We start from the raw sequence: 12,852 nt of genomic DNA on the forward strand, positions 1-12,852 counted from the left end.
CCCCAAGTTGGCTCCACAAGTTAGTGTCTGTCAGCATCTATATTAAGTTGAAGACCATTATTATGGATGTCTCACCATATTTTGTCCAGATAGATATGTAGTTGATTTCATTATACAACCATATATGACCCTCTCATAGACTTCTCAATTAATCAATCAAGCTTGGACATAGATTTGTCCATCCATGGTGGGCTGCTAGGTGAGTAGGATCGAGCTGGCTTACAAGTTGGTGAATGTACCCTTATCACTGGAGGGTGGTGCATATGATTCCTTCCCAATGCCTGCCAACATGTAATGGGTTTGGTTTTTTTTAAAAAAGGATGCTAAGACTGCCCCTCCCAGAATGAAGCATATCTAAGCCCACCAAAAAGACATTATAAAATTCTGAGATAAGGAATGTTAAAATGACTTCTCTCAGTAGGTAGCTATAACTTGGCTCATGGCTCACCAAAATAATAAAGTATTCCCCCCCCCCCAAATAAACAATAGGAAATGTTAATGAATGAAAAGCCTGCAATTACATAAAATATATACACATTGAGGTTGAATACACATTTTCATAGTGTACTGAACTTCAAACAAAGCTCTGACATCTTTCCATAGCAGCTGAGTTACCGCCTTGCATTCTGGCCATGTTAAACCTGACCTACCTATAGGTTTGGAAAGATATGAACAAGTCCAAGGGGATGGTTAAGAAACACAGTCAAGGAATTATAAACACAATAAAGCTTCAAAAAGGAGTAAGTGCTCTTTTTTTATCCAACTGGCCACAAATCACAACCTCATACATTGTTGCAAGTAGTGCAAGCAAATCTTTAAGCAGCTACAGTATCAGACAATTTACAGTTCTTGACATCCATTCTGATTTTTAGTGCAGCTCTGAGCTTTGTGGCTAGCAACAATCTGTTTTAGTACATCAAGAGCAATACTAGCACCTGCACTGCCTCTACCTTAGGCTACCAAATCAAAAGCTCGTAAAAGCCAAACAAACCACCCAAGGCAAAGAGTTCCACATTCTTGATGGCATGACATAAGAGATTCTTGCACATCCCTGCCAATTGTACCTCAGCAGGTGATGGGACATGCAGAAAGACTTCACCAAATGTTCTTAGTAGGCAATGATCTTACTAACCAGCTCATTACATTTTTTTATTTGCCTGCATGCCTATACAAAGTTCCATTAGCCATTGGCATTAGCCATCGGCAACTATTTTCTATGTTTGTTTTCAGCCTCGCCCGCCCTCAAAATGGCCCATTTCATCACACAGGGACACAATCATATGAACCACACACACTTCATGTAATTGTGAAAATACTTGTGTCAACTGTATCATATTAAAAGACCCAGATTTAATGGAGCAACAAAACAAATTTAGAGAACGTAAACATCTGTGTTCTGATTTACAATATTTATTAGAGAATTAGAGAATTTACTAGAAAATTGTTTTTTGCAAAGGTCCCAATTTACTATACATTTTTCCTTAATTGTAGTAAAAATCTATCACCCTACATTTCATGTTTGCTTATTCTGTATATTTTTTGTATATATTTGTTTCTCACGCTATCCAAAAACTGCAGGATTGATTATAAAAGAAACAAGTGTCTATAAGGCACTTAATCACATTGAGTTGTTACACTGAACCATGGTTCAGTGAGACATGATCAAAACTAGCCTCCTCCCAGACTCATTTATGCATTTTGGTAAGGATTATTCACAGAGGTATACTGTGAGCAAAAGATGCACCTCAAGCTTTACAAAAACAGTATTTCAAGCTGCATAACAATCACTGTAAAGGCAGGACCGCCATGATGCTTTTGGTACATTTTAAAGAGATGCATGCAGTGTGATCCAGGCATGTATAATCAGAGGAAATTTTCATTTAGTCTTACTCACTAGCATAGGTGCTAAGGATTGCACTTTGACTTTTCCTGCGTATGTAAACAACACCCTAAGCCAAAAACCTTGGAAAAGGTCTCGTTCTAATCTACAGTTATAAATTATGGACCTTGTGAACATCAAATAGAGCTTCCTATTCACCTAGGGGAAGATATTCTGAAATCTAAGTTTTAAACATAAACCATTACTGTACATCTGGCCAGCCATCCTTCACCAACCTTGTGCTTTCCAGATGTCTAGAACTACAAGTCCCACCAGCGCCAGCCTGCTTGGCTCTACTGAATAAGTCTGATGGGAGCTGTAGTTCAAAACATCACATGGGGTACCAGGTTGGCAAAAGCAGCATTGACTCCCACAATTTTTTTTACACCACACATAATAACAGGATAGACATACACATATTTCTGTGTTCAGCATTTCACATTACTTGTCAGTTACCAAACCAAACTGTATTTCCTGAAGAATCTGAATTGGTGACCTGCCACAGTCACTTATCCTAAAACATGTGCTTTATGCACAACATTATTTAGAGAAATCACTGGAATAAATCCTTGAACTAAGCCTGTCCACCATTGTTCAATTAATAGAATGTCCCCCAAGGGATCAAGTATGCAACTTTATAGGACTATATTTACTATGTCTACTAGGAACAGAAACCACTGATTCCAACAGGGCTTAATGCCAAGCAAGTATGCTTAGGTTTACAACCATGCATCAGGTAGAATGCATGCTTAAGATTGCAGCCTTAGAATGACATGAGGCCTATGCCAGAAAAGAGACACTCTGGGCAAAAGCAGATAAGAGTTCAACAAATGCTGGATTTACTGCTGAGGTGGGAACCTTTTAGGACCAAAGGCTGCATTCCCTTCTGGGCAATCTTTCAGGGTTGCATGCCAGTGGTGGACAGTGACAAAGGTAAGAGTGGGTGGAGTAATTAATAGACATTTGACCTGTGTAAAATACACTGGTTTCTACACATACCTCTTTATACCCTCTACCCAGGCAAACAACAGTCTTTATAATGTTCCAAGTACACATTCCAGCCAGGCACCAACACTCCAGGAGGATGAAAATAATGCTGGAGATGGGGTGTAGCATGGGGAGAGTCCCAAAGGCTAGACAGAGAGTCTGAGGTTTCCCACCCTTCTGCAGGCACACACAATTACACGGGCAACCACCTACTGTAGTAGCTGTCTACAGCATAAGGAGAATTTTCAATGGTTCCTTAGATTCTAGATCCTATGCAGAAATGTGAGTAAAAGTCTCATAATGTGAGCAGTTGCTGTCGGGACACTTCTAAACCTACTGTGGCAAGTCACCACTTGGCAGTGGATATTATTCATGCCATTGCGATGATTAAAAAAAAAGACACCCTTCAACTTCAGGCAATACCAAAAATAAATTTTCAAGCTTGCTATCTAGATGACCCTACCTCGAATTAGAGTGTGTGTGTGTTGTTTTTTTTAAAAAATAAGCTATCAATTTTATACACCCTTTACCCAAATAGGTAATTATAATGGAAAATACTGCCCTATACCAAATCAGACAGTTGCATCACCTAATCCAATATGATCTGCTCTGATTGGAAACAGATCTCCAAAGGCAGAAGACTTTCCCTTTGCCTCACCTGCTCCCTTATCCTGGCGATCCCAGGAATTGTACTGTGCAACAGTGGCGTAGCGTGGGTTGTCAGCACCCAGGACAAGGCAAGTAACTTGCACCCCCTAACCCGTGGATTTGCACCCCCTAACCCTAACCCCCAGATGTTGCGCCCGGCCCCCCCTGCACCCCCCACACTACGCCACTGCTGTGCAAAGCTGGTGCTCTACCGCTGGCCCTTTCCAAACAGAGGAGTTTCAAACATCAGGGGCTGCATACAGTATATGTTAATGTTGCAATTTGGCCTGGGTTTCTATGATTTGCAAAATGAAACCTGCACAGATCCATTGGTACTGCCTAAAAATACAGGCACTGTCTTATGGGATCAAGCCATCTAATCTAAAATTTCTTCATCAATGAGCCATCAGATGCCCGTAGGGCTCTCCACATGGGGAGACAGAAAAAGAGAAAGAGAGGGAAATGGGGGGGGGGGAGGAGAAGGACTGGAGCTGCCATCCTAGATCCCAACCTCTCCACTAAGCAAATTAACTAAGGCAAAGATGCATGAGACAATTCAGAAATCAGATTGACAGGCTGCAGCAGAGAATGAGGTTAAATGTAGTTTCCAGATTTTCTTTTTGAAACTAAAGTCTACCCCCGCCCTTATGAAGTTATTAACTACCCTTCACTTACTGAAACATGAGTGCTTACATGAACCAATTTAAAAATGCACTATGCCAAGAACATATGGGAACTGACAGTACTGCTTATGTAGAACAAATGTCACCAAATCAATTATGTGACAAGCAAAATAAAAAATATTACAGATGCGCGCTCTGTGCAAAACAAACAAAAAACTCTAAAAAGTTTAATTCTCCTAGCTGTATAAATTTAGGCTTCAATCCTAAACAGGCTTCCTTTGCAGTAAACCCAACTGGATACAAATCCAAGCAACATCTAGATTAGTCCCGCTCAAATCAATGGGAGTAACTTGATTTAATTCCCAGGAAGAAGCAGTGTGTTGAATGTTGTTTTAGGACAACCCTTCAGATGTTTTGGACTACAACTGCCACTATTCCCAGCCAGCATGGCCAATGGTCAGGGACAATGGAAGCTGTAGGCCAACAGGCTGGGAAGGCTGCATTCTGTTATCTCAAGTCAGTTTGTAACTCAGGCTGCAACCAGTCCATTACTTGATGCCAAACTGGGTCTTCAGATTGTGAAGTACTTGATAACTTATGAATAACAATTTCTCAGGGATTCTGGACAGAGATCAACTTGCAATCCTTCACCAGAGGATCAGAAGGCAGCACATAACCCATACATATTCAGTGCTGTATCAGTTCCAGGCCATTGTCTCAACCTTATTTTTCATGGGTACAAAAAGGAAAATAAAAGTTTGCTACAGACAGAGGGCACAATATGATTGTGTTTGCCAAAATGCAGAAGCAGCTATACCCGGGTTTATAAAAGTGGAGAGAATAATAAGGGTGATATGAAATATTGGCTGCCCACTTGTATTATGGATCTTCACTTGTGCAGATGAGACTGGTCCTTCTTCTCCTTCCCCCACCATGGATGCCCCTAAAATTTGCTTCAGGAGTTGTCAAAACCTCTGGAGCACATTGAAGGCATGGGGGAAGAAGAGGAAGGGGAAGGTCTGCTAGTGCAATGTTGGATCTTGCCCTAAGAATACAAGCAGGGCTACAGGTTTAGTGGGCTTTTGTAAGAATCCATGTTTAAATGGTAAGCAATATAGGCTCACCTGCAAAGGTAAAAGGAAAAATAATTGTAGACAGTGATATAGGCAAAGCAAACCCGCTTTCAGAAACATCTTGGATAATGCCTGAGATTCCAGAAGGCAAAAGCAAACCATTTTAATGCTAATGATTCAGAATTATTATCCAGCAATAATGATGTTTTTCAAAAAAAAAGGTCTAGCCTAGTATTACCATTAAGTAGAATAAATAACCGCTATGCTGCTGACATCCAGTTCTATTTCTCTGTTATATCTGAATGAGTAGAGGCTATACCTATCCACTGCCTGGATGCAGTGATGGGTTAAGTGAGAGCCAACTATCAAAGAATGAATCCTGGTAAGGTGGAGTCTCTGTGGGTGAGCAGTTCCCACATCTGGGAGGTAAGGAGTTTGCCAGCACTGAATGAAGTTGCTCTCTCCTGAAGAAACAGGTACATAGTTTGGAAGTGATCCTAGATTCATCTGTCCCTGGAGGCCCAGGTAACCCCTGCGGCAAGAGGAGCCTATTATTAACTTAGCTTGGTATGCCAACTACGCCCTTTCCTGGAAAGGGAAAGCTAGACCACCATGATCCTTGCATTGATAACCTTATGATGGGACTACTGAATTGTGCTCTATGTGGGGCTTCCCTTAAGACTGGTTTAAAAGCTGCAGGCAGGTTGCTGAGTGGAGCACCTGGACACATAAATATTAAAGCTGCGCTGAGGGACAGAGCAGCTACCAGCCATGTTCCAAGATATTGCTACTAACATATAAAGCTCTAAACAGCTTGGGACCAAGTAACCTGACCGGCTGCCCTATATAGACCTGTAATCACTTATATGACCTAGGGAAATTATACCCTACAGACTATCACAGGGCAGTGACCAGAAAATAGGCATTTTCTGCTGTTGCCCCTGAACTATGGAATGCTCTTCCCCCTGCCATATATTATTTGCTTCAAATGTTTTGTGAAGGCATATCTTTTTGCCCAGGCTTTCATTTATATACAAGGTTGGATTGTGCTATTAAATTCCTGTGTTTACCTGATTCGGTTTTATTATATTGGGGTTTTTTGTTTTGTTTTTATACTGTTTTCATATGCCACTTAGGGAACTTTAAAAATATGATGCAATCTAGAAATGCTTTTAAATCAATAAATCACATCAATATATTAAAAGTACCCAGGACTGGAACCTAAGATTGGTAACCTAAGCACTGATTAGAAAGCAAGTTCCAATGCTATCAATAATCCTCACCTTTCAAGTAAGACTGCAAAATTACTGTATTTTTTTGCTCTATAAGACTCATTTTTTCCCTCCTAAAAAGGGGAAATGTGTGTGCGTCTTATGGAGTGAATGCAGACTGCGCAGCTATCCCAGAAGCCAGAGCAGCAAGAGGGATTGCTGCTTTCGCTGCGTAGCGATCCCTCTTGCTGTTCTGGCTTCTGGGATTCAGAATATTTTTTTTCTTGTTTTCCTCCTCCAAAAACTAGGTGCGTCTTATGGTCTGGTGCGTCTTATAGAGTGGAAAATACGGTACCTGAGGCTATCACTGAAATCAATAGGATTTTCTTTTCAGTATTCACACACAGGATCAAGCTGTTAATGTGTATACTAGAGTGTGAATAAGCTTCAGTGAGTTGTGAATGGAGTTACAAGATCTTTAGACTAGTATATGCCATTCACAGGCAATATTGTTTGCTGTAGGAGTAGCCCACTGGCACCATTCCTACTAGAAATTAACCCAACACACTACAGTGTGGCATCACACCAACATCACAAGCTGTTCCAGCTGACTTGGAAACATCTCTTGGCTGTTGAGTCTCTTAATACCAAACTTCTCAAATAGCAGGAGGCTGAAAAGGTTACCAAGTTCGTGGGTGCCAACTATTACTCATTGCCATCATAGGTGAGAAAAGATGACCTGGAAGTGTCTCCTTTTCCCCCTAAAATGATCTTTCCGGACACAATTAAATCGAATTACACACTGGCTTATTTATAAGAACAAAGCAGGAAGGAGGGATAATTTATCAACAAGTTTTACTGCTCTTCATGTTAGTTGCTTCACGTTTGGAGGACAGCCAAGAGTCTGACAGTGTTAAAAGAGTTCAAAGCTCATTTTAGGTATTACTCGTTGCCCAAAGCAGCGCAAAGGGGATGACGTTCTCCTTCAGGTTTACAGAAAAGGTCACAAACATTTTTGCTCGGCTTTTAGGGATCCAAGGTATCACATTATTGAGACTCAATTATTAGATATCAAAGGGTTTTCCTTTTCCATTATAAACTGTTTAAGTATAACAAAGTTCCAAAGAGAAGAATACATATATTGAATATTTTTTATTGCCAAGTGTATGCTACATTAGTAGTTGGAGAAAATAGAAAACAGGTTAGAAAAATGCAATAGGGACCATACAGAGATTCTCTCACTGAATAAATGAAGCTGCCTTACACCAAACATTTACCAATCCAAGTCCATGTGTCTATGCTGACTAGCTGAAAAGTCTTTAAGGTCTCAAGCACAAGTCTTTTCCATCCCTACAACCAGAGATAAATGTCAGAAATTGTCTCTGTGGTTTTCCACTTGCAACACATGTGCTCAGTCCTGTGCTATACATTCTCCCGTTGTTCTGTGTACATTTAGTAAGAGGTGAAAAATCAGTAAGTCAACTCCACTGAACATTGACTTAAGTCAGTTCACAAGCAAGGCAAGTCTTTTTGTTTAACCAGGACACCTTCCCTCTCCAAACAAGTAACCCCAAAAGTGTATCTTAACCTTGAAGAATGATTTGGTAGCCAAACGGCATTTGCCATAACTTCTCTGCAAGTTCATGTGCACCAAGCTAATATGTTGCCAACCTGGGGTGGTCCCCCCCCCAACTTGGTGAGAATGAGATGAAACACAAGCCAGCATCAACTCACATCTTAAGAGAGCTGTGGGGAGAACTGCTGGAACTCATAACAATGTGTGTGTGGTGGGGATGATGAAAAAATGAGCTGCAGGCATTCTGCACAGAAAAAGAAGGTAAACAGTGGCAATATAACCACATTAAATATATACCCACACGAATCAATGGAAGGAAATGGAGGAAATTGCTGGATTTTTCCATTTATCTCAGTAGGAGGGTACTTTCCTATCCTTTAGCAGGAAAAAGGATCAAGTCATTGACCTAGGCTGGAAGATGCCTTAAATGTACCTTGTAAAACTATTATGCAGTAGGATAGGCTTACCAGTGAAGTTCTGGTAAGGGGAACAAAGGTTGCATCTTTACAATAGCCAATGACATTGTGGTTGTTAGTGGAGCATGGCAGAAGCAGTATTTCCAATCTACATTCATACCCTGTAAAAAGGTAGAAGGTACCTTTCATACCCTCTAAATATCGTTACATCAATATAAGCTCTTAAATTTAATGTTCAATACCTTCCAGAATGTTTGACTCAAAAAATGATAATTTTACAGAACTTGTGGCCACCTAAATTATACAGAAGTAGGTCAAACTTTAAAATTTGAGTACAGAATAAATATTGCCCATATTCTCTATTCAAAGAATTTATTAGAATTACCACAGCATATCTTTATAGGCAATGGGCTTAATTTCTATCAAGTTAGTATGCACTACCAAAAATCTAGATAAGTGTATTCTATTGCTTTCTGCTTTCCAACAAAATCAAAAAGGCAAAAAAATGTAAACTTACTAAATGTGGCTTGTAACACTTTTTTATCACTTACAAGACACAATTGGTTATTTGTTTACCCTGGGAGTTGGTAAAATGCATTGTGAAGTAATATAAATACTATTCTAAAGCACTGACTTTTTCTTCCTCACCTTCTTGATTTGGCCCCTTATCCACATGAAAACTTTCTAGCTCTTTAAATACCGGAAATATACTTATGTACATTTGAGAGGTGCCTTGAATAACATTTCCCATGAAGTTATCAAGAGATCTGCTCCTCTCTAGGACCAAAGGGCCTCACATTCATGGCAATGGTTGGGTCTGTTGTAGAGCACATGGACTTCAGTGAGGAGGAAGTGGATTGGAAGGCTCAATAAACTCCCTATGAGGATACCAACTCTCTCTCTCTCTCTCTCTCTCTCTCTCTCTCTCTCTCTCTCTCTCTGTGTGTGTGTGTGTATTCAACAACAACTTGTAAGGCACAAGGTCAATTTTACGGACACCTAATGAAACACACCATTAGGCTTCCAATTCTGTACTTGGTTCAAATAAATATGAGTTTCATGCTTTGGTCCTTACATATCTGGCTCTTCCCACATGGTCTCGAAAGTTGAAAAAATACCATGCAAGGCAGTAACAGGATATACTCCAGTTCTAGAGTGCCCCACACTACAGAACTCTAGCCTTCCCAAAGCCATTATTTCAAAAAAGACTGTGGCATTTTCTGTTTGGGTTGTCACCTAGAAACTGTGGTTAAGCATGCAGACAGCATGAAGAGTTTTATAAATGCAGCATTTTTAACTGCAGTATTTTTACCTTCTCTACTCTAATTTAAGGGCATCATTTATGGCTATCAATTTGTAGTTTACTACTGGGTAGGTTATCAAACCAAATAAAACAATTTATTTTTAGACCATTACAGCTACATCAAGTAACAGTTTATCTGAAGTATTAGAATTATCCTCTTTCATTGACAACCTAGTTCTGAACACACTTTTTTGGAAGTAATTTCTGTTGGTTTCAATGCATTCAGTAATCTCTTAGGTGATCAATTTACAGCAAAATGTATGTGTGACTAATTTGTTGCATGGGAACTATGCTCAAGGTAATATTTCTGTTTGTGATTTTTTTAGTACTCAAAATATTTTTGTTGCTGGGGAAGTGATCCTCCTCTAAGCAAGCACACTCATTGCTACTCTTGAAACATGGTGTTAAAACATGGTGAGCACTCGCTGGATAGTGCCTGTGGCATTAAGTGACAAGACCATGGCTCCTGACCCATATCCATGCTATTTTTGGAAATGCAGACCCTTGGTGGCTGTGTGTTCCTTTCTATGCTGCTAAAGCACTAGGGGGCTGATGCAGCACTAGTTTGTTTCTTTTGTTTAAAGCAGTAACTCCAACCCCCTTTTCCCACCATGCATGTTAAAAATATTAACTCAAATTTGATTTTTACAACAGCCTACACATTTTTACTTATAAATTAAAGTCCCACAAAGTTCAATGCTGCAAGTAAGTGCACATAGAACTACAATTACAGTATTATGTGCATGCTTGATGTGGCCTTCCCATGGTGCAAAGTCAGAACTAGAGCTGTCATCTTGCCTTGTTTACAAATATAAATATTCTGAACAGCAGCAAGGGAATTCCACCAGCCCACATCTATTACATGAACGCAGGATGTCATATTAATGGCACTGCATTGGGACCAATGCAAGTACAACACTAAAGTGAACTTTATAAAATGCTTAGAAATCTCTTAATCCCAGGTGAGGCTACCATTCTAACCATACTTATTCAGATGTAATTACCACTGAAGAACTTCCTTGGACCTCAGTGTGGCTCAATTTAAGTATGGTTAGAACTGCAGCCTCAACACGTTTCAATGTATCAAGCAGAACTACATATACCCTGTGGGCTTACACATGCATCATACTATATCCAGAACACATAAGCTTTCACAAGTGCATTTAATCTTGTAAGAAATTGATTCTTAGTCCATAGATTGCCTCTCTGGTTCTCTTTCATCTAAGGACAAATAGACTGATAATATGCCTCATCTAGGGGTGGACTTTGGTCTTTTAAATTTCAGCAGTGCCCTGTGCATGGTCAAAATTCGGTACCACTCCTTCTCACCTTCCAGTCTGCTTAATTCACTATTTCATAGTAGTGACATCCTATGGCACCCCCTAGGCTTGGTACCCAATGTGGCAGAACCAGTTGTATTGCCCTAAATTCGCCTCTGCCTCATCTGAACAACTTGTAAGCACCTTCCATATCTCTTCTGATTGCTCTAATTGCTGGAATAAGCAATCAGCACAACACAAATGTTGATTTTGATCAAAGTCTGGAATCAAGGAGCTCACTTTGCTCAGGAAAACAGGGAAACTAAATTAACATAGCCACTGAAGGTTACGCAAATGGCCAATATATCCACTACTGACTCAATTTAATAGGCACAGAATCCCCCAGCAGAGATAATGTGAACAATGCAACATACTCCTATTGCATGGTGGCGCATACACTAGATGGTTTTCAGTCAACAGGTTATCATACATGAATATATAGGCTGCAATCCTAAATACACTTTGAGTAAGCTCCACTGGACACAGTAGGACTTACAAATAACATGTAGAACAGGAGTAGAGAACCTCTGGACTACAACTTGATCAGCCTCAGCCAGCATGGCTGATGGTCAAGGATGATGGTAGTTACAGTCAAGCAACATCTGGAAGGCCACCAGTTATCCACTCCGATGAAGAGTGGATTATGCTCTTAAACATCACTCTTATCTAGGAAGCTGTCTTATACTGAATCAGATCATTGGTCAATCCAGCTCAGTATCCTCTATACTGACTGGGAGTGGGTTTCCAAGGTTTCAGACTGGTGACATTCCCAGCCCTACTTGGAGATTCTGCATGCCAAGCAAATGCCCTACAAGTGAGCTTTGGAAACTTCATTAATAACTACGAACTCACCAAGCACTTACAAAACTATTTGCCTTTTCCCCATTCAAGCATTTTAATGTCCTCTTTTGGTACTTTTTCTTGACAAAATTACAATACATCAGAGATTTTGCTATTTTACACCAGGGTCTATTCAAACTTTACTTAAGAGTGAGTTTGAGTATATCCTCCTATGTTCAGGGGCCACCTGACAAATATATCACCATGCATTAAGATGGGCAGCAACATTGTAGCAAGAGAGTGAGTTTGGTATTGGTTAAAATGATACAAAAGACAAGGTTTTTAAGAGTGTAATATGCTTGATGGATACAAACTCAATAAGAGCAAGAAAGAAGACACAAATGCTATCTTTATTGAACAATCATAGTATCTAGTTCAGACTTATGAGCAGGACAAATCATTTTACCCAACACATAATTATTTGCCTTGGTCATAAATCTGAACCAAAAAACAGTGTATTAAGAAATACATATGACATCCCCACTAAAAGAACCAGAACCCAGGAAAAGGAAATAAGATCGTGATCTTATGTATAATTAGCAGGGAGTAAGTCCCACTGCAAGTCAGCTTTATCCTCCTAGAAACACAAGGCCCATTCATCTTTTGTCTCCCAAGTTTTGCCTCTTACTAAGTTTGCATAAGTTATACTTTAAAATTAAGATCAGTTACTAAGGCCTTACTAGTTGCTCAGTTGACCACAACTTTGTTTCTAAAATAATAATAAGAGGATGGGCTGTGGATTTACAATGCCAGTACCATTCCCACCCTGTCCACTGAATTTTTGTTTGAAAAAACCTCTGTCCAGAATACCACCCAAGTAACACTGCATGTATATAGGTTTTCTGTTGTTTTGTTAATAGGACAGCCCTAGGTAAACATACTCCGCTCCCTGTTCTCTGGTCCAGAGGAAGACAATCTAATCCCGTTTCCTTATCGCTCCTTAGCAAATATCCCAGAAATAAGTCCAAGAAACAGAG

At 39.9% G+C, this 12,852-nt stretch overlaps 1 protein-coding gene across 1 annotated transcript in view; it reads right to left on the bottom strand.

Annotated features, from left to right (window-relative positions):
• Nucleotides 1-12,852, bottom strand: part of BMAL1 (basic helix-loop-helix ARNT like 1) — a 43,289-nt gene that overhangs the window by 29,809 nt on the left and 628 nt on the right. The window lies entirely within an intron of this gene.

The sequence above is a fragment of the Podarcis melisellensis genome, assembly GCF_964234715.1.
Source record: "Podarcis melisellensis genome assembly, chromosome: 1".
NCBI classification, from domain to species: Eukaryota; Metazoa; Chordata; class Lepidosauria; order Squamata; family Lacertidae; genus Podarcis; species Podarcis melisellensis.